Source organism: Thermobia domestica, chromosome 4 (genome assembly GCF_964235325.1).
Source record: "Thermobia domestica chromosome 4, izTheDome1.hap1.1, whole genome shotgun sequence".
In the NCBI taxonomy this organism is placed as follows: Eukaryota; Metazoa; Arthropoda; class Insecta; order Zygentoma; family Lepismatidae; genus Thermobia; species Thermobia domestica.
The window spans coordinates 211,622,561-211,649,301 of NC_137457.1; the positions used below are offsets into that span (position 1 = coordinate 211,622,561).

General features: G+C 33.7%; 1 protein-coding gene across 3 annotated transcripts in view; it reads left to right on the plus strand.

The window, feature by feature from the left end:
* The window catches only part of LOC145683851 (uncharacterized), a 233,456-nt gene that overhangs the window by 164,878 nt on the left and 41,837 nt on the right, over positions 1 to 26,741 (plus strand). The window contains exon 2 of one of the 3 annotated variants that reach the window (XM_081755453.1): positions 4,131 to 4,293. The exons of the other annotated variants lie outside the window; for them this stretch is intronic. The gene's annotated coding sequence lies outside the window, so the exon portion shown is untranslated. The remainder of the gene's footprint in view (positions 1 to 4,130; positions 4,294 to 26,741) is intronic. 3 annotated transcript variants of the gene reach the window in all.

Below are 26,741 nucleotides of genomic sequence, written 5' to 3' on the forward strand. Positions count from 1 at the left end.
TCTATATATCCGTCAAAGCGTACGTTTTTCAATATATTCGTCAAACCGTACTTCCACATTTCTGTTATATTGTAGCTGTGCAACGATTTAGCAATAATTTTCCGGACACAATCTTGAATACTAATTTATACAAATAATCAGTAGCGGATTGAGAAAAGTACTTTGGGAGAGGTTTCTTTGATTGTTTCGTTTTCTAAAACGTCCTAATTTTATTTGGGAGGAGCTTGAAGTTTATGAGTACAGGCATAATATTTCGTTTCGTTTACATATTTAGCGATAATCTTCCGAATACAACCTTGAAGATCATTTTATACTGAGAATCAGTGGCGAATTTAGAAGAGTATTTTGGGAGGGATATTTCTTACTAATATTTAGTTTTTCTAAACATTCGTAATTTTTATTTGACGGGAGCTTAAAGTTTATGAGTAAAGGCATAACTAATAGATATTTCCTTTGTTTTAGACATTCCGTAATTTTGGGGAACAGGCTTCAGTCCGAAAGACCGCCCCTCTAACCTTCGCAAGACAGTTCCTGCTGGTAGTTAGTAATAATAACGATTTAAAAACAATAAGAAAGGAAGTCGGCCAACTCACAGTACACGCACTATTTCTACTTCACAGATGGAATGAAGAAAAGTTTTGTCAGAATGGTCGAATGCTGGGTTGTATCCCGAACTTCCCGATAGAAGCGCAGAAGCTCCACTCAGTCATGTTTCTTGTGCAGTTGTATTTATCTTAACTTAAATATATTCCTTTTTTGTGGTGGTGGTGATGGTGGGGTGGGGAGAGTTCCGTAATGAGATGAAGGGTGTGAGCAAAGAACATGGTAACCAACAAATTTTCAATTGTTGAGTTATGCAGCAGATAGACAGCAACGCATACCACTTCGTTTAGTCCTTCATGTATAGTCTTATGTGAAAAATCAGCTTTCCGACTTTCAAAATGGATTGTGCAGCAGAAAATCTCTAATTTCTTAAAATAGTAAAATTGTGAGTTATCATGTACTTGCCTCACACACTTCATATGTTGAATCCCTCTTGTTAAAAATTCAGAAAACTTGAGGACTGAGTAAACCGTGATGGTGGTTATATAAAACTATAGAATTTAAAGAATATACAGAACCAAAAGCTCTAGATGTGTAGACTTTAAGTGAATCATAAAAATCTAAGTATTTCTCTTACGTTTTATTTTTATTTTATTTTGTTCCAAAAAGAGTGTATGGAATATTTTGAAGTAAAAATACTACATAAAATTTTGCTAGTTATTTGTGTATTTTTTAAAAGAAGTATTTACTTTTAGGGTTGGCTGGTTTACACCAGCTGTTTTTTTCTTTTTTAAATAAACAACTGGTTTAAACCCAAAAAAATAAAAAGAACAAAAAATGCGAATCGTGCGAAATTCATGGTGACGTTTCCACACATCAAAAAATCTGCATTAGTTTTATTTCGTTTTCACCTTTTAATCAAGGTATCCCATGTTGAATTCTCGGTTGAACCACAACCCTTCTTTCATGCGTAAACAAAGTAGCGGTCCGGATGTAACTTTAAGCGAAAGTCTTCTCCTTGATAACCTCGGTATTACGTAAGGATGTTAAACCTGAACATACGAAACGAAACCAAATTGTATATTTCTGCATGCCTGAATGCCTGTTGTTTTATAAAGAAGCCAAGGTTGCTTAAATATATTGATAGAAATTGGCATAATTTATCGATTGCCTATGTAGCTTCCAACATTAGCTTGGATTGAACTTTCAATGATATGTACGTAGTAAATTTGTAATTTAATACCTCAGTTTCAGCGTACTGATTATGGTACATTGACTTTTAAATTTTACATGCAAAGCAATAACAGGATTTTTCTGTTATTGTTTTACATTTAGAGTAATGACGGGATTTTCCCGATGGCTAGGGCGGGAGTTTCCCAATTTAAGAAATTTACTAACCGGATTTCTTAAAGCTTTTGTGACCTCTTCCAGCATAACCCCATTGTTGCATAATAACACCAAGGCGAAACAAACTTATTTCTGTCAATATGTAATATAAATACATAAAGCAAAATATCTAAACCCAAAAAACCTGGTTTAAGCCAAAAAAAGCCTAGTTTAAACTCCCCCCAAAAACCGGGTTTTTGGCATTTTCAAAACCAACCATGGTTCTTGCCAACCCTACTTACTTTTGTATGTAGGAGGTTTAAAAAAATCTTATTATATACATTGGTTAATCCTTTGGAATTCATAATGTAAATATGTTGAGAAGTAAAATTGTTTGAAATATCTTTTCGAAATTCATGGTTTATTTTCGAGGTTTTATATTATTATCGGCATCAACCACTAATTAAATGACTTTTGTGTTATAGAGAAGCGAAACAAAATCTGCTCTGTCAATTTAAAGCAGAAATTTGAAAAAAGCCCAAAATTTCCCAAGCAAAAAAGCGAAGCAGAAAAAACCGAGTTTTTTCCAAGAAGCCGGTTTTTTTTTCGAGCACTTGCATCTCTACGATTTAGGGTATCCCATAAAATTTGAACTTAGAACTTTTGCTATAGAAAACGAGTGAATAGGCGGTTCTGATGGGCATACTATTTACGGAACGCTTTGTTTGTGATCGTATTAAAAATGTGTACCCGTGAAAATAAAGAAGTTTGTTCTGAGGGCTGCAATATAATACGTGTTATTGCCACCGTTGGTCGTAACCTAATATTAATTAACGCAAATCCCTCTGATTACTAAAACGTGGATAATGTATTTATAATAATAATAATACTAATAAATGCGTGTAATATAAACCAAGTGTATATATTGCATAGAAAGTGTTTAATCACCAGATCAGAAAAAATAAAGCGCGACACACTAGAAACGTATACCCAGCGCCTGACACAGTTAAAAGTAAACTGGATACTTCCAAAAATTACACCAGAGTGCGTTAGCTATCATCGGATACAAAAACATGATAGAACTTGTCGGCAATAATGAAACATAATGCAATGATATGTATAATAGATATTTATCCGCTTTTGATATCATTTCCTTTTACGCTATTAGACGTAAAACATTGAATAGAAGTTTCGTCTGCCTTTGAACCCTTGCTTTGAAACAAATGTTTAGAAAATAAAAAAAGGGTATAGATTTTTAAACGAGCTGATTTTTATATAAATCCATTATTATTATATTACAGTGTGTTAATCCCTACGGGAGTTTTAATATAAAACCTGTAGTGACAGTAAAAAGTCCCCCTTTTAAGGATAAGGTCCTACTTTGCTCTTGTTGGACACCAGGAGTACCGACATAAGTACGTCGTGTTGTTGTTTTTGGAGATTAATTAGAGAACAACTAGGGATTAAGAGTTGTGTATTTTATATTTCTTATATTTATTGAATATTAAAGAAAAGAATTCATACAATTTGCACTTTTTCGTGGTTTATTTTTAACCAAAAATTATTGGTCAGTGAGAGAGAGACTTTTCTTAAACTGTAGTCAATCTTCTGCAGATATAAAGGAAGTTAAGGGATGTCTTTTTGTTTTACTTATTTGATTATTATACAATAACTAATTGACTATTTCCTTATACATTATTTAACAATAGTTTGAAAATAACTTATCGGTTTTCTTGTTAGATTAAATTTTATTCAGTATTGTTTTACAGTAACAAAGACTTTTTTAAACTCTAGTCAGTTTCTTGCACTAAATATTCTGATTGCTGGATTACTTATATGATTAATATATAACTAAAACTTGAAAATAAGTAACTAATATTCTGTTTATACATTATTTAGGTGCTTTTTGAAAATAAGTTATTGGATTCGTTGTTACACTCAATTTTATTCAATGTTATTGAAGAGTGAGAAAGTTATTTTAAACTCTAGTTAGTTTTTCTGCATTAACTACTGTGATTGCTGTTTTACTTATTTGATTTTTATATAATTGAAGCTTTAAAATAAGTAATTGGTACTCTGTTTATACATTGTATAACTGCCTTCTAAAAATTTTAGACTGGGTTTTTTCTTACGCTTAATATTTAAGTGGTGCTTGAAAATAAGTGACTAGTTTATAACATTATTGCTAAAGCATGCTTGATAACTCAAAAGTATTTTTTTCTTTTGTTTATTTTACATGGATTTCTTCTGCCGCACTGAAGAACTCAAAATGGGTGATGAGATCTACCTTCAAGAAGTGGTTTGTAGTCTCAACGTGTATAGGAGTTTTCAGCGCATGGAAAGCTATAATGGAACTTCAGCGTTTGAAACATCGGGGCTCGGAGATATGCCACGCACTAATACCCACCATTCGTGTCTTTGAAGGTAATTACATTTTAATATTACAGCAATGTGTAAGCAGTGCCGACGTGTTGGACTTGTTTGTTTACGGATTTTTCCGTACTCTGATGGTTATGAACAGGCTGAGCATAAACTTATTTATTTATTATCTTGTGGGGAGGGTCAGGTAGACAGAATAAACGATATAGAGCTGTAAAAGTTTTTCGATTTTGGGACGCGGTTTCTTTCGAATCAATGTGTAACCCCATCTGAAAACTCATAGCTGTGACCCCTCAAGAAAATTGTAACTTGAATAGTAATATTATAAAATAAGTAATAATGATTTATCATTTTTAGATTGGATTGATTTAAATTCCGTTGAAGAAGAAATGAGGAGATTGGTTGAAAATATGGACGATGCTGTGGTTACACCCACGCAGCAGGTCCTGGGACAATATCTTGTATACAATTCCCCGCATAAACATTGTGTACGGGCTAATGGGGGTTATGGGAACCAATTTGATCCTCAGTCTGGTCCGTCATACGCCCCTGATCCAATACTGGCGGGATGTGGGAGCAAAATAGTAATAGTGCAAGTGGTACTAGTGGTAGTACTACTAGTAGTAAAACAAGTAGTAGTAATAATAATAATGACGGGCAAAATCAGAGGAATAGTAACTTTGAAGTTGTTAGAAAAAGCAGAAAAATGTTTCGTAAGTTTCATCTTGCGGGCCATGAAATCGATGTTAGACCTATGGATAACGAGAGGGCTATTGATAATCCAGAGGCCTATATTGAAAGTTTAATTGATTTTGCGTTGCAACATGTAATTTCCAATGCACGCTCCATGGATTATATCGGGCTATACATAGACAGTATTAATAGTAGAAATAACAAGTCTGTGTAAATGCCATTTAGAAGAAAGCGCTATTTCTCTGCTAGAACTGTCCTCACCTCAATTGAACGAGTATTAGATTCAAATGAGGAGTTCCTTTTGGGGCACGAAGTACCCTTCCGGTTCCATTTGGCCGACAGTATGCATGGTCAAGGAAGAAATGCAGCAACTATTGTTAAAAAGTATGCAAAACATCAGGATTATTTGGAAAAGCGTTTAATACGCATAGAAAATAAGAATATTAATTGCCTCCCCATGGCAATTGTGTGATGGATTAAAAAACACACTGCAAGTAGGCAAAGTTTGTGGAATAAACAAGAGACCATGATACATGGCCTCTTAAAGCAGAAGTTCTCTGCGAAATGGTAGGAGTTGACGTTAAAACGAAGTGATGTTGTGACTAAAGACGTTGAAACTTTTCAATCATATTTGAAAGGGGAGTATCAAATCGTGATTTATGAGGAGCATGAGAAAATAATCGGGAATATGTAGTTCGTTACCCAGGAAAGCCTGCAGAAAATAATATTTTTCTCCATTATCAGAGAGGTGACAGTAATGGTCATTTTGAACCGATTCGCAATATTAAAACTTTTCCTGGTAAACTGAAGTATTCCTATTATTGTTTGCCAGCGTATAATGAAAAAAATGAAATGAAATTCTTAAGTTTAACGTCCCACGTTTATGCCGGTTAAACCAAAGGAGACGGTGATAATGAGAAATGAGTGATATGGTGGAATGAAGAAAGTGGGAGGAAACGGGAGAACCCCGAGAAAACCTACGAGCACGGTGTTTGTCCACCACAAAGTCCACACGGCGCGAGCTGGGATCGAACCAGGGACCCCAAGCACCGGAGGTAGCGCATAATGCGTTGTCATATAAACACAAATGTGAAACTCAGTGTTCCCTTTGCGAACACAACACGAACGCAATTATACCAATAAGAAAATTAAACGTGATGCTTGCAATAGAGAATTTGCAAGGTATATGTTTTGAGAATCATGTGAAGCGTAATAAAGTGGGCAAATCTGTTTGTGATAACGTTAAGGTCTGCATTGATTGTGGTGTTATTGTTAATAACAGGCGTCGATAATCCATTCACGTGTGTGGTGAACATTTTTGTTCAACATGTCACATGCATGTTGATATGAACCACACATGGTTTGTACGGAGACAGCCTGTACATACTAATAGGTTTATGTACATTGCTTATAATGGAGAAACGATGTTAAAAGCAGCAAATGCACGTGGTAAAAGGGAACACGAGGTAGTGCTCGTGTGTTGTAAGCATGTGTGTCACACCCGTATAACTAAAGGTATCGATGAGCCCTGTAAGACATGTGGTGATAATAATGGAAATCAATTTCTTTCAGGACGATGACGGCTTTTATTAATCATGTATTAGTAGAACGTCCCGTCTTTAGACGTATAATTTGCATCGCCCACAACGTTAGTCGCTACGATGGTCTCCTGCCTTAGAAATCTAATAGAAGAGCAACATATTCCTAATATCCTTATTTAGGGTCGAAAAATTTTCAATATTAACATTGTAAATCGTATTTTTCCAAAAGATTATTTTTGTTTATCGGATGCAAACTATCCAAGTTACCCCAAACTTTAGACCTGACTGAAAATTTAAAAAAGGGAGATTTCCCATATTTGTTCAATACAGAGGAAAATCAAAATTATGTTGTACCCTACCCTCAATTGAATTCTATGATCCTGAGGGGCGAAGCACAGAAGAAAAACAAGAATTAGCAGCCTGGCACCAAGAACGTGCGATAAGTGGCGAGGAGTTCAACCTGCAAAAGGAAAGCTCTCTTATCGTGAGAATGACGTTAGAATTCTAGCAGAAGCTATTATCAAATTTACTATCCATTTCATAAAGATAGGCCCCTGACTTCGCGGTGCTGCCGTGACGTCCAGTCAAAACTTATACTGCATTGTCGTACCTCGTTGGAATTGTTGGTATGTTGTCTTTTCAATACTCAAGACATCCAAATTTTCTTTGTACTGTATAGTGAGAAAAAAATAGAAATTAATGAAAAAGTGCGTATTTTTTCGTACTTTTTTGGTAAATCAATGTTTACAGGACTATATCTCGGAACGGAGATAACATGAAATAATTTCCTGTGCACGATATGTAGGTGCATCCATTACCTGTAAGTTCAGAAAATTTCACTACTCAACACGTAGTAATTTTCTTGTTATTCAGTAAAAAGTGAGACATCATTATCTCTGAATTGCTGCGGTGTATTAACAATCTGAAAAGACTTTTAGAAAGATCTTAAAGTAGCTTTATCAACCAAACTGTTTTGACTTGTTTTAAAAGATAAACAATCACAAATATGACATTATGATTTTCTCTGCTTTGCGCCCTTCGCGATCGCAGTTTATACGGAGTGCTACGTTGCCACATTTTCCTGGCGCGTATACACTCTCAGCCGGACGGGTATTTAAACTTGTCACGCACACTGTCCGGCTCTTTTTAGAGATATTTTTAAAATGTAATGTCTCCACAGATTTAAAACCAATTTCTTAGAAATTAACAGGATATACAGTAAATGTACCAAGTGTTCAGAATTAGAAAAGCGAACTCTTATCTTTTTTGGATTTGCATGTGATGGTCCTCGAAAATTTGTTGCTTTTTGTTAGTTTTTCACTTATTGCACGCAATACAAAATACACTTGCACAGAAACAAAAACACGCACAAAGTTTATTATGTGATACAACCTTAGTTGATATGTAATATTGGGTTCACACTTCACAGAAAATCTGTTTTCAGATCTAAGAGCTCCAAGCTACATTAGAATCTGCCTTTGAATAGGAATGACGCTTTTTTGGGGGGCGCAGCCTCAGGTTTACTTGAAACAGAGTTACTATCTTGTTCACTCCCGGATACGCCATTGAGCACAGAATAATCAATGTCCTTACTATTAATTACTAACTCATAACCGTCTGAGTCGGAGTCATTCATCAGTTCTGCAATTTCATTATCACTAAATATTTTGCCTCTTCTGTTTGTAATAACGCCGCTCGTGAAGGAATATCCATTTTTTTAAATCAAAAAGCACAAGATATACTCACGGAAATATAAATGCCCATTAGTCCGTCTCATTGCAATGAACCCATATGACGTGAGTGTGTGTGTAAGTTTTTGACGCCTACAAACCGAAGGGAAGTGTTGAAGACAATCAGTGCAACGTGATTAGACGTAAATACAGCCCTCGTCACCTACTCATTGCATTGTTTACTTTCGTTGAAAGAAAACAAAGGACTCATTCTGTGTTACATTCGGCAGGGGAATTGTTCGCAGAACTTGCGTGAACACATGATTGCCAAGGCTACATAAGTACATTTCTTTTTAACCTTTAACATGTTCGTAAGCTGGAGAGTGTGTAATATACTGATAGATCTTGAGGTACAAATGGAGCCATTATTTATAAATATTAGGGAAGATAGCAGGAGCAGCGATGAGTCAACAAAGCCATGACGAAAGTGAATGAAATAAATAGATTAAGAGATGAGTTTGTGGATGTGTTACTTCAATGTTTTATTTCGATTACATTGAGATGTGTACACTCATGTCCAAAATTATTGTCGCATATTTATAACTGTCTTCTTGTAAGAATACAATTTGATAATGATTTTTCAGGGTACTTTTATTACTGATACTATATGTAGAGTCGGGAAATGTATATTTGTAGTAAATTTCATAGGAAAAGAATACGAAAATTAGCATGAGTAAAACAAAATGTTGATAAATGGATAAGAAAATTTTAGTTTCGTTTTATTGTTCTTATTTACTGCTCTTTTGACATGAAATTTGCCACATAGCCTACAAGTCTTTGCCGATTATACACATACTAACATTATAAGAAATACCAGGCGAATTCATTATCAAATTATATTCCAACAATAACATATTTATAGACATGCGACAATAATTTTGGACATGAGTGTACATGCATTAATATTTTTATGATGTGAAAGGTTACAATAAATACTTTTTCCTATTACATTCTTATGAAGTAGGCTTCGCGCTACAAGCTTCCTGAACGCGACAACACTGCACGACAGCGTTGCCGCACTTCCATTTACTGTATGCTGTTTCTTCATATAAGCGCGGGAAATTTAAAGATTGGGCTGCAACATGGCTCACCGCTTAATGCAGAGAATATGTTGAAATAAACATTTTTTTAAAAAAATAAATACTATACCGACTAAACCCTTTTTTGTTAATAGTTCCAAATATTTGGAACACTAGACTTCCAAATTTTCGAACAGTGTTTTGTACGTTTCTCTACCTACGATAGTAAAGGAGATCAGAGCGTCGTATATTTGTTTTAATTACACAAAAAATATCAAGTGATGAAAATTGAACTTTTCACACCTTACAGCTAATGGATGCCTCTACATATTGCACACAGGAAATTATTTCACGTCATCTCTTTTCTGAGATATAGCTCTATAAACATTGATCTACCAAAAATGTACGAAAAAATACGCACTTTTCATTAATTTTTATTTTTTTCTCATTACATAGTACAAAGAAATTTTTATGTCTTAAGTATTGAAAAGACAACATTCCAGCAATTCCAACGAGGTACGACAATGAAATATAAGTTTTGACTGGACGTCACGGCAGCACCGCAAAATCAGGGGAATATCTTTATGAAATGGATAGTAGTGATATTGAAAAGAAAACGAATGGTTTGCAATGTATCATTACGTCATTCACCATTGCAAGTCTTGCGAAGCGTACTTATCATGCTTTGTACTTACCTGAAAATACTATCCCCGTAATACCTGCGTTGGGTTTTTATCATAAGACTAAGTATAGTACTAAACCTATGCAATGGCTTATATATATATGGAAGAACAATTAGGGATAGAAATCCAGCGTGCTGGGAGAGGTGGGGAAAATGTATTGGTAGGTACCAAGTTGATGGATGGCACGGATTCAAAGCTGCCTTCGAATTCATGGGATGCTTCTGGCATTCATGTAGGCGCTGTTACCCTTTTAATCGCGACGCCATTTTCCATGGCGCTCATGACTCTTACAATATGATGGAAAAAAGATACGAACAAACAATGCTCTGCCGCAGGTACCTCAAAAGTTTAGGTATAAACCTATACGAAATCTGGAAATGTTCTGGGATAAGAAAGTAAAGACGGATGACTATGTACAAAGGCTTCTTAAAGAATGTTGTATTAACATGCTTGATTTCCTTATTCCCAAGAATTGTTACAACCGTGGTCGCACTGAAGTGTTTCGATCTTACGTCGAGTGTGGGAGTGATGAGACGTTAAATTACGCCGATATTACTAGTGTTTATCCATATGTGATGTCACGTAAACCTATGCCTGCTAAGTCACCTAAGATACATACAGGGCCCGCCTTTCCAGTTGTGGAAGTATTCATGGTATAGTAAAATGTACTATTTTGCCCGAAAATACCTCTATTTACCAATTCTCCCGTACGTTGCGGGAGGCCGTTTTTTGTTGTGTTTGCCGTACATGTATGGAGGAGGAAAACACTAATGATTGTACTCATAGTGACACTGAGTGTGCTCTTACAGGATGATTTTGTACTCCAGAGTTACACATGGCTCTTCAAAAAGGGTACAGAATACTAAATATACACGAAATATGGGAATTCGAACTCATGGATCGTGAAAAGTAGAATTCAGGCGGGTTGTTAGGATCTTATGTGAATTCCTTCCTTCAGATGAAGCAGGAAGCCTCTGGCTTTCCTGCTTATTGTAAAACAGAGGAAGACAAGCAAAAATATATTGAGGAATATTATGCCTATGAAGGCATACAGTTAAATTATGATAACATCAGGTCGAACCCAGTATTGAGGCAATGTGCAAAACTTTACCTCAACTCATTATCTGGGAAACGCGGACAGCGGACTGATGTGTCACATAGTATAATCGTTAGTGATGAGGTCACGTTTCTTAGGTATTTAACATCGGCACGGTATGAAATTCAAACTGTGGTCCCAATTAATGATGATCATTTAATTATCACTTCCAGAGACATTGAAACAGAATTTCCCAATGCAATTTTAGCTGCCTTTATTACTTCGTGGACTTGACAGGAACTGTACAAAATACCGACGACTGTAAAACCAGAGAGAGCAATGTACTGTGACACCGACAATATTATATATATAAAGAAAAAAGATGGAGAACCATTGTTACCGCTTGGGAACTATTTGGGTGATCTAAAACATGAAATTCCAGAAAGCTGGAAATTTATATTTTTAGGATTAGGAGCAAAGAAATATGCTTATATCCTAATTAATGCCCAAGGGATATAGTCAAAATTAGGGGGTAACACTAAATGATAGGACCTCTCAGAAAATTAACTTCGAGAGTTACTATAAATTAGTGTCTGGACAATTAGAGTCAACAGTTATAGAAAATCCAAACAGTATCGTGCGTAGACTAGTGTTCCGTATCTTTAGCTGTACAGAGACAGACACACCGTGAGGTCAACAAAAAACTTAAACGTACTGACGAACATGACGTAACTGACGACGAACATATAAAAAACCTGGAATAGTACCTTACGGTTATAAGCCCACGAACGAGTAAATGTAAGCTGTATGATGTCTCTCTTCCTTTTTCATTTGTTTGTTTGTTTTCTGTCTTTTCCTTTTGCTGGATCGCTTCATCAGAAGCTCGGTGTTAATTATTTATTTATTTTCTGTGAATGAGTGTGTATATCAAGCAGTCTCTAATGTATGCATTCATTTCAGTACATGATGTTAAAGTTTCGAGATCCCTCTACTATTTTAATCGCCGGTCCGTCAAGGGCGGGGAAAATGTTTTGTAAATCCATTACTTAATGAACGTGATCAAATGTTTAGTATACAATTTAATGATATAGTATGGTGTTATGGTAATACCTAACTTACATGCACATGTAAAAATACGTTTTGTAGAGGGGATACCCGACATGAATAATTTTGAAATTAAAGAAAATTCATTATTAATAGTTGATGATTTAATGTCAGAAACCAATGGTGATGTTGCTAATTTATTTACAAAGAATACACATCGTAAAATGTTGATATTTAATATTCATGTAATATTTATTAATCAAAATTTATTTCCATAAGGAAAACAGCCCGTGATATCAGATTAAATGCACATTATCTTATAGTATTTAAAAATCAACGTGATAAATTGCAAATACAGAATTTAGCAAAGCAAATAATGCCTCGATATAGCAAGGAAATCGTGTGTCCGAAGAAGTAACACGTGACGCTCACACTTAGGTATTATTTGACTTAACACAGAAAACAAACGATGCATTGCGAACACGTACAAATAATTTTCCTAATGAAATCATGCATTTGTACGCTAACGTAAAAGACATGCATACACAAATCTTTGTTTAGTCTGAATCAAGATGTTGAAGGAGAAACAACACTAGAACACGCTCCGTGCTCTGTGCAAATGCAAGAATACCAAACGAAAACAAATTTTACAAAATGCTGCAGGGTATTTAATAAGAACAATTTGTCAGGTAGCTAAAAACAGAATAAAAGGAAACACCCTTTAAATTTTCGTCAGAAGCAACGTTTACGTAGACATAAAAACAAGTTACATGTTTTATCTCAACAACGTACAGCATTAAAGAAGAAAAAGTTGTTCGTATAAAAAGGTGGTGCGCTACTATCATTAATCTTGGGACCACTTCTTGCAGCAGTAGGAAGTATTATTTTTAGTATATAACAATGTTAGAAATACGTAAAATTATTTTAGTTCCTGAAAATGCTGTACATGAAATTCGATCCAATCTTAAGTCCGTAGATTCACATCAATCACGTTTAGATGAATAAATGAATACTATTTTAATACGTCATGTACTTAGTGTATAACAAAAGTGGAAACTATCAACAACTTTTGCATCGTTATTTACAGCATACCTCATCTTCATATAAACCTATTACATTGCCTGTTATTCATGAAGAAGAAGAAGAAAAAACATCATCAGCAGCAGCAGCTTTCCAACATTGTAACAATACACCTATTTTACCATTTGTATCAGATATTTTACAAACAGTACCGAAAACACTACATAGGAAAACAGATCTACTATTAAAGCAGTTGACAAGTTCTGATAAAATTCAGTGGGATAAGTCTGGTATAGCACGTATCCAAGGAAAAACAATATCCGGTTCAAATATTATAAATTTATTAAATGATGTCCGTACAAGAAAATATTCACGAAATCCTATAGGAATTGATGAATTTAAAATTTTATTAAAAGATCTTAATGTTCCTAAAGAATTTATTGGCACACCAGCAACACAACGGAATAGTAGTAGTAGTAGTAGTAGTAAAAGACAACGTAGTCATAAAATAAGAAAATCATCATCTAGTCCAACAGCAGTATATAATTTATTTAAACATTGGAATGAATATAGTATGCAAAAATGACAAAATTATCAAAAATATATTATGATTATTCATTACATTATGATTAGAAACATTACAACGTAAAACAAAGTTGTCTAAAAACAAAATTAAAAATTGGTTACCTTCTCAAAATGCTTATACATTACATGCACAAGCTCGTAAAGTTTTTAAACTTAAAAGGTATTGTTAGTGCACTAAATGAAACATTACAAATGGATTTAGCAGATATGCAAAATATTTCAAAGTATAATAAAAATTATAAATATATATTATGTTGTATTGATATTTTTCACGTTATGCATATTGTGTTGCGTTGGAAACAAAGAAAGGTCCTGAAATGGCAAAAACAATAAGAAATTTTTTTTAAATTTCAAGTTACCCGTGTTTAATGTACATACAGATTTAGATAGAGAATTTTATAATCGTCATTGGAAGCAATTGTTTAAAGAATATGAAATTAATCATTATAGTGTTCATTCCGAAATTAAATGCTCCTTAGCAGAACGATTTATAAGAACATTAAAAGAAAAATTGTATCGTTACTTTACTGCAAAGAATACTTATTGATATATTAACGTCTTGGATCAAGTTGTAAATAATCACAATCATTCATATAATTCAACTACTAAAAATGGCGCCTGCACAAGTAAATGATTCCAATGTGAATCATGTGTGGGAAATATTATACGGAAATACAGTAAATAAAAAGAATACAAGTTGTAAATTTAGTCCTCGTGATTATGTTCGTGTTAGTAAGTCTAAACATATATTAGAGAAAGAATATTTACCTAAATAGTCACAAGAAATATTTATTGTTGATAAATGTATTAAATCAGACCCGATCACTTATAAATTAAAAGATTGGAATGGGGAAGAAATTAAAAGAATATTTTATGCACAACAATAACAAAATTCAATTACAAATTCAAAGAAAACTTATCTAATTGAAAAAGTATTAAAACGTAAAAATGGGTGAATGTATGTAAAATGTTTGTGATATCCGTCAAGTATGAATTCGTGGATTAAGTCAGATTGTATTCAGTCTGCAAGATAAATTCAAACTTTACACATGACTTTTAAGTTACTCTTCCTTTAAAGGTCAGTAGTAAACTTTTCGATAATAATACTACATCTTCATTTCGAGTTAATTTAGCACAAACTATTGATTTAAATGATGGGGGAAGGGGCGTTGTATTAATGCAAATTAATATTCCGTGGAATTTTTATAATGTTGGTGAAAATGAAGAAATTATAATTACTACTGTTATTGATTATAAAGTTGAACGTCATCATGTTCCTATAACATCAGAATATTATTCATCTATTGAATCTATTTGTCAGTTGATTCCTGAAAATATTCGAATATTACAATATTTACAAAATAAAAATCAAATTGTGATTACACATTTTTTAAAATTAGAAGATCAATGTATGATTAGTATTACACCGGGATTACAACATACTTTTGGATTTATTAATGTAAATACACTTGATATTAAAAATGTTGTATACACAAAAGTTAGAAATGTTGATATGATATTAACACGTGGGAAATTTCCATGTAATTTAGATTATAATATTCCCAATGCAATTAATGTTTGCGTTGATATTGTAAAACAACAAGATATTGGGCCGATAGTTCGAAAATTTAGTGTATATAATGTACAACGATGTCATGTAAAATCTTTTGTTTCACACACCGCATTGTTAAAGTTGAAAAATATTTTGATACGATAGAAGTAAACTTAAAAGATGTACACGGATTGAAATTACCATTTCGTTTTGAGACTTCAATCTTGACACTTCACTTTAACCCTAGGACCCTAATTTAGAATCGAGGATATGGAGTAATTTTATGAAATTTTCACATTGTTTTATTGTATGAAAAAACAAATACAGCGCAACAAATTAACTTTCATAAGTTCAAAAGTATTCACAAGTGTTCAGAGGTCCAACAGTGTTCACAATCTCACGAAGTATATTGAAAAAAATTATATGATTATATTGTACATATTATTTTTATTGGACAAAAAACAAAATAAAAATCCTGCAAAACTTAGTGTAGTGCGACGTGCTCACAAGTTCAGAATCTCACGGTCTATTTGAGAAATTTTATATGATTTCTAAAAGGTTTTAATATGTGAGAAAGAAAGGAAAACTTGATATAGGATGTGTTCACAATTTCACAAAATTTACTCAGTGCCCCAATTTTTGCAGACAAATACACAGTGTTCTTGGCAAACATTGTTCTTGCACAAATCACACACAGTTCTGGTCTTTCTATCTATGCGTGATGGGCAAATATGGCACGGTGCCTTTTCTCTCTGGTTAGGAGGTCCATCTGTAGGAAAGGATCGCCTTTTAGGCTCAGCTGTAACCTCACATACTTTTCTCAATTTCTTCTTCAGTCTGATAAGGGAAGACCTCCGCTTTCTCTTCTTTGATGTAGCGTCTGTACCACAAACGTAGAGCCAGAAGATAAATGCATTTAGAGCACTGACATCTATCATGTTGTAGAAAAGTGCAACAGGCCATCGGCAAGTCATACGCTTGGAACTGTAGCACCTCACCATTTGATCCATTTTGTCAACTCCTTTTTTGTTTTTATTATAGTCGAGTATAACTTCTGGTTTTTTATCCGGACGGGAGTTGTCCACCGTTGGGAGTGCATTGAGCTCATAAGGGCCACACACTCTTCCCTTTTTTGGACAATAAGATAAAATCATAACATCATCTTAAAATCCAAATAAATTTGAGTTTTCATGCCGTCCACTCGCGGTTGCAAAAGTCAGAGGCAACTCCGGTTTGTTTTCCCGTAGGTTATTCGATTCTCTAAGTTTTCTCACAAGATCTAAACTGTGAAAAAATGTCCGCTGTTATGTTTCTGCCACTCTTAGACAACTGTTCGGCTAAATCTACCACAACCCTTTTACCCTGATTTACTTCCCTTGGTTGATTTTCTTGCCGCCCAGTATAAATTCGCATGTTCCATGAATAACTCGTAGCACTGTCACAAAGAACCCATATATTGATTCCATATTTTTCAGGTTTGCTGGGGATATATTGACGGAAAGGACATCGGCCTCTAAATACCACAAGTTGTTCGTCAATGGTTACATTATTCCCCAAAATAAAAGCATCCTGAAGTGTGCATACCCAAGAGTAAAATATTTCGCGAATTGGTTGCAGTTTATCTGGGGACCGATTTTTGAGTCTTGAGGCTGCGTCGTCAAAACGGAGCACTGTTTATTGACTGAAACCGGTTACGAGACATTATACGGTTGAACACTGGGCGAACATCTTCAACACTCCACAGCTGGGTGACTTCTTCATTTTTGGATTTGTAGACACCAATTAGAATCAACACTCAAACATATTTCTCAAATTCGTTCCGAGTTATACATTTCCAATCAGCGCCATATACAATCTCCCCTTCTTTATTCGTCCATTTGCAAATGCTGGCAATCAGAGAATCACGAAAGAAAAGACTAAAAGCGGAAAGTTCATCATCCAAATTTCTTAGTGTATAACGAGTAGGTCCTGATTTTTTATAAATAACATTTACTTTTTTAGCACGACCGTGACTTGATTTCGAGGGATGCCATTGCCATACTTCCACACCATTTTTCGACACACACTCCAAATTTCCGGTGGGAGGGTCTAACATTTGGGCCAGTCTTACACGCTGCGACAGGGGAACATCATCAAGCGATTCAGGTTCACTTATAATATCCTCTTCTGCTTCCACATAATCTAATTCATCATCATCATCTGATGGCACGTACTCACTGTCAGACACATCATTGTCAGAACTCAACTCATGTAAATATTTTTCAATGTCTTCATTGCGTAGGTTCTGTTTTGATGCTGCTATTTTCACATAGAACACTTGTGTGAATGGACTGTACTAATATGGATTCTAATACACGAACTGCTGAGAGAAGTTACATCGTTTCAAAAAATGTGTAGCTTCAGCAGCACTACTGAAGTGAAATTACAACTAAAATGAGCTCTAGCATTTAGGAAAAATACTATTCAATGTATATCTAGTGGCAATCACACTAACTAAATTCAGGTCTCTAAAGTGACAGCGCATGCCATCTATATTTCATGGTAGAAACACAAAATAAGCAAGTATATACAACACATACATAATGCTATGTGGCAATGGGCCCATTGGACTCGAATGGTAGACAGTGGGACAGTTGAGGAAATTTGGTAACCCATAAACACGAGTGAAGTCTTTCTTTTGTTTTTTATTCAAATTGATCAAAAAGTAAAAGTCACTAAATGAGACAGTCATTGCTTAAACAGGAAGAGAATAAAAATATTGAAAAGTATAATCACGGGTCCAATGGACCCGCTTGGTAGTTCTCGGGTTAAACGAAAATGATTTCTGAAAGTATTGATGATTGTTTTTACATTACATTAGTTTCAAACGCTAACACAAATGTATATCCAACAAATAGTCCGACACATTATATTAATCAATTAAAAAATAATATGCGGTTATCAGAATCTGATTCGTACGTAAGGTTAAGTGAAGTACATATTCCATTAATATGTTATAATGTTAACGAAAGTGAAAATATTATATGTATAAATTTAAAAATGCAGAGCCTATGAAAAGTAGTTATTGTTGGATATTATCCAATTATTCACCACTTAATAGATGAATTAAACACAGTACCAAGATTTACAAGATTTAGTTTTTCAAATATTGTTCATGTCGAATGTGATAAGCTTGTATAATCTGTCACATTGTAACCGACATTAGCATTACAATTAGTTTTCTCTGAAAAATCTGATCTTGTAAACGAACGTTGGGGATTCAAACAACCATACATAGATATTGGATATCCACATCAAATTTTTATTTATAGAGATATTATACAATATCAATTTTAGGTGATACAAAAGCACCATTACGTATAGCTACAATCTCTGATATTAAATACGGTCTAATATGAATAACAATTACCTTTGATGATATTCATTACATGCCTCTTGCAAAACTTTTTCAACACAATCGAATTACTATTAAAAGATCACGCATGGCGAAATTTGCCATTTCGATCTGAGACGCTAACCGTACCACTACATTTTAAACGCTCTCCTGCGTTTGTTAAATAATAATAATAATAAAGATTAGATCAAAACGTATTTCTTTATCGCCGTGGACGTGGAATACCACGACCTGTATATCAAAGGGGATATGGTATAGGTATTTTCTTTAAAGGCTTATTTCGTTTTTCTTTAACATTCCTTAAACAGGGTGCAGAAACTGTAGGGCGTCAGCCATTATAAACGGGTATGCAAGTTGCAGTTGATGTATTTGAAAATCGTCCATTTAAAGAATCTGTTCGCGCACGTGTAAAAGAAGCTGGTGATAGTTTTAAGACAAAAGCCATTATTAAAGTCGGACAGTTGCTAACTGGTAGCGGTAAGAGACGGTCAAGCAAAAGAAAGGCTATTGTAATGTTTGGAACACCAACAAAACGTAAACATATAAACGATATCTTTTCATAATGTTGCTCCTAAATTCAGATGGTTCTGAATGTTGTACCAATGAATTTGACTTCTTTTCTATACCTATGAAACAAACAGCTATTGAAGCAACTAGAAATACTGAATATCGCACTGTTTCAACATTACCCTCGGAAGTACCTATTGAATTTGTTATTCCTGGAGAAACAGGGAAATTTATTCATCCTGCATATCTATATCTTTATGTACGTTCTAAAATTGCAAAAGCTGATGGTACAAACTGAACTGAAGATGATACTATTGCACCAGTAAATAATTTCTTACATTCGTTATTTAGTCAAATTAATATTTCGTTAAATGATAAATTAATTAGTTTCCAAAAATGTGGTAATAAGGTGAAAAATAGTAAATCTTTTGAAATATACGGACGTCTTCATACTGATATTGTAAGTTTATGTCCTATGCCTCCCAGTAAAGTAAGTTTACGTGTAAAATTACACCACAGTAAAGAAAACTGTTGCTTAATGTCTCCTGAAAATACAAATTATAAAGTTGCGCGTGAGGAAGTTATTCTTCATGTACGGCGCATTGATGTAACTGCAGATTTAGCTATGCAATTAAATACGCGATGGTTTCGGAAACTGACTAGTTACCTCTCACAAGAGTAGAAACAAGATCTTATACTATTCCTGCACAAGTCGTCTTACAACATTGATAATCTCTTACTGGGTAATGTTCCTAAAGGCCTGGTTATTGGTTTCATCTCCAACACAGCCTTCAATGGGAAATCACATCTTAATACCTATGAGTTTCGAAACTAACGTTAACAAACTGCAATTACATGTCGGCTAAAAATCATTTCCTACTAATCTCCTCACTACTGATTTTAATAATGATTCATACCTTGTAAGTTACTATACTCTGTTATCAGGTACTGGTATATATTATCAAAATTATTCACATACTGTTACTTTTGATGAATATCCTAATGGATATGCTCTGTATTCTTTTATTCTGTCTCCAACAGAAACTTTAGATGACAATACATGGGATGTAGTTCGTGATTCCCCTGTAAATTTAAAAGTATTTCAGAAACTTTAACTGAACCTGTCACATGTATTGTGTATGCACAATTTGGTTCATTAGCACAAGTAGATAAAGATAAAATACTGATAAAGTAGTTTTATACTGATAAACCTTTTAATTTATTCAGTTGACTATGAGGGTTGTTGTCCACTTCTTTGAACTCCAGGATAACGATGATGAATTCATTGTAAAGGAGCTAGCAATTGTAAATCCTGACGTTCTCTTTTTTCAAAATTGGATATTTAAAGCACAATATCCAATAAATAAGTTATCTGAGCCAATCATAAGTACAAACACGTATCTGAGAATGTATATTGCATTGCTTGGCACGAAGGCGATGTAGATTATTCACATCTTAAGGAGATACTTCAATCATATTGTTCAAATACTACAAGTATTTACACATACGGAATAACTAGAAAGTGTTTTCTTAAAGAAATTCTTCAAAGAAATGTTACAAATTTGGAAGAAATAGACTGTTCTAAGTATACTGCTTTAAGTTTTCACGTTCACAAGTGTGCACATAATAAGCGTCGTTTCGGACAATATAGGTGCAGTCTTAATGAAGCATTATTGTATAGTGAACATGTAAGTGTATGATTGTTTTACATGTGAATAACAGTGATAATTACGTACCTACTACAATTAAGAAAATTAATAATAATCTTCCTCATGTATAGTGACGAATTGTTAAAAGTGTTACTAATTGATAAAGTGACTGGTGCAAGTGTTACTGGAATTTACCCCATTGACGGAACATCCTGTAATGGTGGAACCGCCTGCTGCACTTGTGATTAATCCTGATACATGTGATTCAAATTGTACGCAGTGTTGCAGTGTACATTAATGACACAAAACAAGGCTATTACTTTGATAGTCTTGCTATGGACGTTCCCAAGGAAATAAAAAGCTTTTTATCAAAAAATACTAAAATATATTTTACAAATAGTCAACAATATCAGGACGATGAATCTGTGTTGTGGGGATATTTTGTTTTATTCTTTTTGCATCATCTTATTCGCATTCAATCATTTCAAAAGTGCTTACAAATGTTTAAGAAGAAAAATTTGAAAAAGAATTATGATATTGTTTATAAACATGTAAACAAAATTTTAAACAGAAAACAAATATTTTTTATTTTTTTATTCTATATATATTTAATTTTTTATTTTTTATTATATACACAATTTTTTACTTACATTTTTTAATTTTTACAATATTTTTTAAATTACATTCCTGCATTTTATTTACAATTCCTTATTATAATCTTAATAATGCATTCGTTAATTCTGTTGATCTATTCATATTTCGACCAATAATTCATTTGTTGTGCATTGCGATATGCACATCCTGATTTCCTTACAACATTTGTGTGAAAAGAACAATATTCGTTAAATGTGTTTCCACATAATTCATTTATTGAAGATCAATGTTTTGTTTCTAAATCAATAACATTATCTAATGCAAATATGTTCTAAATCCATAGATATTTCTCTAAACCTTTACAATACAAGGTTGAATTCTTTGCACATAATTGATATACAAGGTTGCTTGTGAATGATACTGTATATATGCAGTTTTGTTATCCCATTTTAAACCGTGTAAATTTAATGTTCACCAATCAATTTGTTTCGGGGAAGCTAATGACAATAAATTAAATTCCATTGGAGATTTTACCAAGCAATGAAAATTTACTGTTTCATCACATGCGCTTAAACGAAATTTACTGTATCATCACAAATATTAAATTCGTTATCAGACACTTTAAAACTTGCATATCAATAATATATTGATTTACACATGGTGAAATTTCATTTGTGCGTTGAATAAAAATGGTATAATTTGACCAACAAACTCTGTATTTCTTAAAAGATAACAAGTTTTATGCATAAAGGATAGAAAAGATATTTCACTATGTTCTTGTTCAAACACATCAAAAAGTTGACTAAGAGTTTTATCAAGAAATAAGTACTTCGCTGCAAATGTTCCAACATTATGAAGATGAGTACAATCATGAAGAATATTCAATTTGCATTCCACGCATTTCATTGGATTATTATTACGTAAGTATTCTTTTATTGTTTTAATACACAATTCTCATTAATATTTTAACAGTACATAACACACATGAAACACTACCACGATTTGAATACATTTTTCACTCTGAAATGTTCGATTTTCGTCTGTCTTAATAAAACGTCCAGTAACTCCGGGTAATAGTCTGTATCAGTAACTAATTCCACGTATGATTCATAAAAATTACTTGTTAATATTCTAATAATATGTGTATTTGCATAAGCAAAATACATCTTCAACACTAGGACTTGCTATAATACTCATGCAAGGGTTTCCAATGACTTTGGGGGTACATTCATACAATCATGAGCATAGGCATGATAGGAATCTTCTCTACATCGGCGCATATTCATGTATCATTGAAATCCCATTTTTCAATACCCTTTTTTATACATTGTCGGTCCACTTTTTGACTATTACAACAGTCTAAACTCCAAAATCTTGATGTTCTTGATAATACAGGTGGCGATGTTGGTGGAGTTTCTGAAAGTGTTAGCGCTGGTGATTCTATCGCGTCAATATCGAATTCTTCATCTGACGATGATTCGTATATTTCTGTTTCAGCATCAGATGATGATGATGCTTCAATATTACTTTTGTAATAATCCTTTTTCTCATACGACTGCATGATGTATCTTTATATATTTTGTCTCTTATACCTTGTATTTCAAGTATTTTCATACCCAGAAAGTAATCACGTGTTCACCTTATATGACGTCAAAGTTTTTTTCTATTAGTCCACGTCTTTCTCTGATGATACGTAGCAATTAGGTCAATCACTTATCCAACCAGCTTTTCACTTCCGCCTATCAATCCAAGTTCCAAAATTCTTTTTTATTAGTCGGCGGTTTTCTTTGATGTCTAGTCACCGTGGGGCCAAAGTTCTTTTCTATTAGTCGATGTTTTTTTTTAATGTCTACCCACCACGCAGCCAAAGTTATTTGTTAATGCGTCAGCAACTTTCTCTAATGTCACGAGGTCAATTCCATACACCGTAAGCTTTCCCTCCGGGTTCCAAAAGCGCGCGAAAACCTCAGTTAGTATCCAAACATCGACCAGGAAGGACATACGAAGACCATACTCTTTATATGCACCAGTATACGTACACGACGTCTTTTTAATTTTATCACATCACAATCAAATTTAACGAGTATGCTATGCATACGATCCTTCAAAATACAAGTTGCTAAGCAAATGACCAAATTAAAGAAAAATGTCCCGCACGAATAAAGTTTATTTCTCCCATCTTTAATATGGTCACAATCAAATTTAACAACAAGCTTTTTATTACACTCACACGCACTTAACAACGAGTTTCCACGGGAAACGATCCAATTAAAAATCATTACAAGGGATTAAAAGATACAAACCCTCAAATACAAGTTGCTATGCAATTGATCCAGTAAAATAAAATATGATTTGGGAAAAATAATATGCTCAAACATAGTGTTCGAGGAAACCATTTAATTTTATTACATCAGAATCAGAGATTCTTCATCGAATGTTTTTAGTACGCTCATACGCAGTGTTCGAGTTTCCAGGGAAAACGATCCAATTAAAATCATTACAACGGATTGAAAAATACGAACTAATTAAAATTAACATCATGTTTCCAAAGGAACCGATCTAATTAAAAAGCTGGGTTCGAGATTAATTTTATTTTAGTATAATTGTTCTAATAAGCTTTATATCAATTTTTAAATATGTTCACATCTTATAATTTTATTAGATCACAAACAAAGATTTTTACAGCTTTAAGCAGAGCTTCCTACGGAATCAACCAAATAAAAATTATTACATAACTTGGACTTCCTATGGGAGCATCGATTAAAAGTTATTACAAGGAAATTAAAAATACGATATAAATAAATATAACACGTAATACAGGCCATTCACCGTACAGGAAAAAACCCTAACCTACTTTCACCATGTGGCAATTAACGTCACACGTTTTCTCTCTCTTGTAAAACCATTAAAGTACCGTTAGCGCGGTATCCTTTTTCTGTCTACAAATCTAAATCTTTACTACTCATGTTTTGCTGTCCCGTGCGTAACGGAAAAGATGTAGATATTTTTCGTCTTTCCTCTGTAATTGTAGAAGATAAAGTATTCAAACTTTTGCTCCAAATTAGAATTGGTATGAGCCTGTTAGTGGTACTTATCAAATTTGTTTATTATCCTCCTTATTATTTTCATGAGGTATAGATATATAGTCCCGTGCGTAACGTTACGCACGGGACATTCACAGATTTATGCAAGGAAGAGAATAAAATTAAGTTAAGATTTCAATTCGTGTTTATTGTTATTGAGGTTAAACAATGAACAATAAACTTTTATATTAACTCAAAGAAACATGAATCTTCTGAGAGAAACTAAACCAAACACAACTACCAAAAACGTGTACGTTAAGTTACATAAAAACATTCACCACGAGGCTTAGAAACAAATTATCATGACAAATCACACTTTTTTATTTTTATTGGAATGGTAGGTATCTAAGTTGGTTTAACAGTTTTGTAGGGGGCAAATGGATTCGGTTTAAAACTCTTTAGTTCTTTACAAAAACGGCTATTGGTTCTGGAATTTTATAGTATATTCTTTCACCCTTTATCAGAAAATTAGGTGCTTGAAGTATATTTAAAACTTGATCGAATGAGACATAAGATCTGGTCTTTTCATCAAAACAAAACTTTGTACAACTGTTGTCTATGCATTTCAGATTTGTTACTCTAATGTCCCCCATCTTCTTCTACATCACTTTCAGACACACATACATACCGATATTTAATCCTATTTCTGGAAGAACCACAATCAAATTTCACTAGGAGAAATACACCTGTTCTAATATTGCCCATTCTGAGCTCGACGGTTGGAGGATTGGAATACCATTATGAACATCGTCTTCAAATTTGTTTTCTTTATTAATGTTGCTCTCACCACTTGATGAAAATATCATTCTGTACACTAGCACTCTTTTCGCTTTTCTTGAACCAATCTCACTTGAATTATCTTGTTCTTCTTCACATTTTAGAGTGTTTTCCGCTTCTGAATTGCCAACAACAAAACAATGCGGAATGAGTTTCGCCAAAGGAAAGTGAGAGGAAAAGAGTTAATCTTTTAACTGGCCTATAACGCTGCATCATCACTTCAGTTTTCAGTCTCACCTTGTTCCAATGTGTAAGTCTATATTTTCTAGCCCTTTCAGCGCCACTCATTACTTTTGTTGATCAATTCAGTTTATCAATGACAATATTACTTGGAACAGAATTACTTGCCTGTGAATTCATATTACTTACTTTAAAAACTCACACTAAAATTTTCAATATGAAGTAACAATCAATCATACCAACTAACCAAAAACCAAATGTTTCCCTTCAATTCACTTTCCCGCATTTCACTTGACAATGGCAGTGTTCAAACGACTCAACGTTTGGTAGGTAACACAGAGGATCGAGCAGCTTAACAGTTGTACAACATTGTGTGGTTTGAACGCCACAAATCAGAGCTCAGAGAAATACCCCAAAGACGTGGTAATAACACTAATCGAGTTGCTTAGCAAAGTTCGACTTTTATACTTCGGAATGTAATTTAATTTATTGAAATTAAATTATGGATGCAATTTTTTATGGTTGGTAATGTGCAAATGTTAATCTTAAAATATCAATCTCTTTAGTAAGAATGTTGCATAATAACAGTCTTAGAACAACCAAATAATCGCATGGTTTCTTTTCTGTCCCGTGCGTAACGGTGAGTCGAAAAAGAAAACATAATGTGAAGCTAATTAAATTCCATTTTCCAATTTAAAATTATAATGCACAGTAAGGAGAATGAATGTAGAACATAAGTGATGGCATATAAAATGAAAATGCTGCCATAAATCGCAGAGAATGTCCAATGAAATTGAGGTTGTGAAATGAGTTTTTTGTCTAAGTCCCGTGCGTAACGCTTAATTTTGGCTTATAACTCAAATTTGCAACTGTTTTGGGTGTTTCAATTTTGACATATTTTTATTTTATTTGAAAATACATTTTTGTTTAAAAAGGCTGTTTTTGTGTACAAATGCCCCTGCGTAAGCTGAGAATCGCCCTAAACCATCTACTTGATCACCAAAAAACTTCCAAACTGCCGTGTCACAGTCTTCTTCTCCAACTTGTAAAAAATAGGACTTAATTGCTTGCCAATTAATCAGAAGCCCATCCACCGCTTTGAATAAACTTAGCCACCTTACTGGAATATGGCGCAGAATTTATGATAATCTTGATGGAGGAATTCGAAACATGATTTCAGAGAGTCTATATTTTTTTGACCTGGATGCAAAAGTATTATATACCTTTAAAACTAGTGTTTCAACATCATATGAAATAAGACGGAAGCTGTACTTGGCAGCTTGTGCACAATGTGACAGTTATAATTTGCTTTAATTAAATTTGACTGCAACTCCGTTAATTTTTGAAATACAGAACAATTTTTCTCATAATTCACAGAAACATTGTCTGTTCCATAGGCTACTACA